The following is a 1,613-nucleotide window of genomic DNA, read 5'->3' as shown; positions in this document are numbered from 1 at the left end:
ATGAGGAATCAATCGAAATGGAACATAGAGCCATCAGATATCCCCTCACTGTGAAAGATGAGTTTAAATGTAGAGGCCATCACTCACCTTTGGACAGCAGTTTGGAAACACACCACAACACTGCAAAACTTCCCCATTTTCCTTATGCTGTGACTCTTCTATTGAAATTCGTCCAGTGTGTGACTTTGTGAGCATATATATATATATATATATATATATATATATATATATATATATATATATATATATATATATATATGTATATGTATATGTGTGTGTGTGTGTGTGTGTGTGTGTGTGTGTGTGTTGTTCAAAAATGGCTCTGAGCACTATGGAACTTAATATCTGAGGTCCTCAGTCCCCTAGAACTTACAGGGGAACCTCCCCATCGCACCCCCCTCAGATTTAGTTATAAGTTGGAACAGTGGATAGGCCTTGATAAACTGAACACAGATCAATTGAGAAAACAGGAAGAAGTTGTGCGGAACTGTGAAAAAATAAGCAAAATATACAAACTGGGTAGTCCACGGGACGCATAGGCAACATCATGGACAAAATGAGCTCAGGAGCGTCGTGGTCACGTGGTAGCGTGAGCAGCTGCTGAACGAGAAGTCCTTGGTTCAAGTCTTCCCTCGACTGAAAATTTTATTTTCTTTATTTTTGCATAGTTATTATCTGTCCGTTCGTTCACTGACGTCTTTGTTCACTGTAATACGTATTATGTATCCACAAAAATCTATATTATGGCTATGTTGTTGTTGTTGTGGTCTTCAGTCCTGAGACTGGTTTAATGCAGCTCTCCATGCTACTCTATCATGTGCAAGCTTCTTCATCTCCCAGTACCTACTGCAACCTACATCCTTCTGAATCTGCTTAGTGTATTCATCTCTTGGTCTCCCCCTACGATTTTTACCCTCCACGCTGCCCTCCAATACTAAATTGGTGATCCCTTGATGCCTCAGAACATGTCCTACCAACCGATCCCTTCTTCTGGACAAATTGTGCCACAAACTCCTCTTCTCCCCAATCCTATTCAGTACCTCCTCATTAGTTATGTGATCTACCCATCTAATCTTCAGCATTCTTCTGTAGCACCACATTTCGAAAGCTTCTATTCTCTTCTTGTCCAAAGTATTTACCGTCCATGTTTCACTTCCATACATGGCTACACTCCATACAAATACTTTCAGAAATGACTTCCTGACACTTAAATCTATACTCGATGTTAACAAATTTCTCTTCTTCAGAAACGCTTTCCTTGCCATTGCCAGTCTACATTTTATATCCTCTCTACTTCGACCATCATCAGTTATTTTGCTCCCCAAATAGCAAAACTCCTTTACTACTTTAAGTGTCTCATTTCCTAATCTAATACCCTCAACATCACCCGACTTAATTCGACTACATTCCATTATCCTCGTTTTGCTTTTGTTGATGTCCATCTTATATCCTCCCTTCAAGACACCATCCATTCCGTTCAACTGCTCTTCCAAGTCCTTTGCTGTCTCTGACAGAATTACAATGTCATCGGCGAACCTCAAAGTTTTTATTTCTTCTCCATGGATTTTAATACCTACTCCGAATTTTTCTTTTGTTTCCTTTACTGCTTGCTC

This window comes from Schistocerca nitens, chromosome 4, assembly GCF_023898315.1.
Source record: "Schistocerca nitens isolate TAMUIC-IGC-003100 chromosome 4, iqSchNite1.1, whole genome shotgun sequence".
In the NCBI taxonomy this organism is placed as follows: Eukaryota; Metazoa; Arthropoda; class Insecta; order Orthoptera; family Acrididae; genus Schistocerca; species Schistocerca nitens.
The sequence above is the reverse complement of the archived record's forward strand: the minus strand, read 5'-3'. Positions refer to the sequence as shown.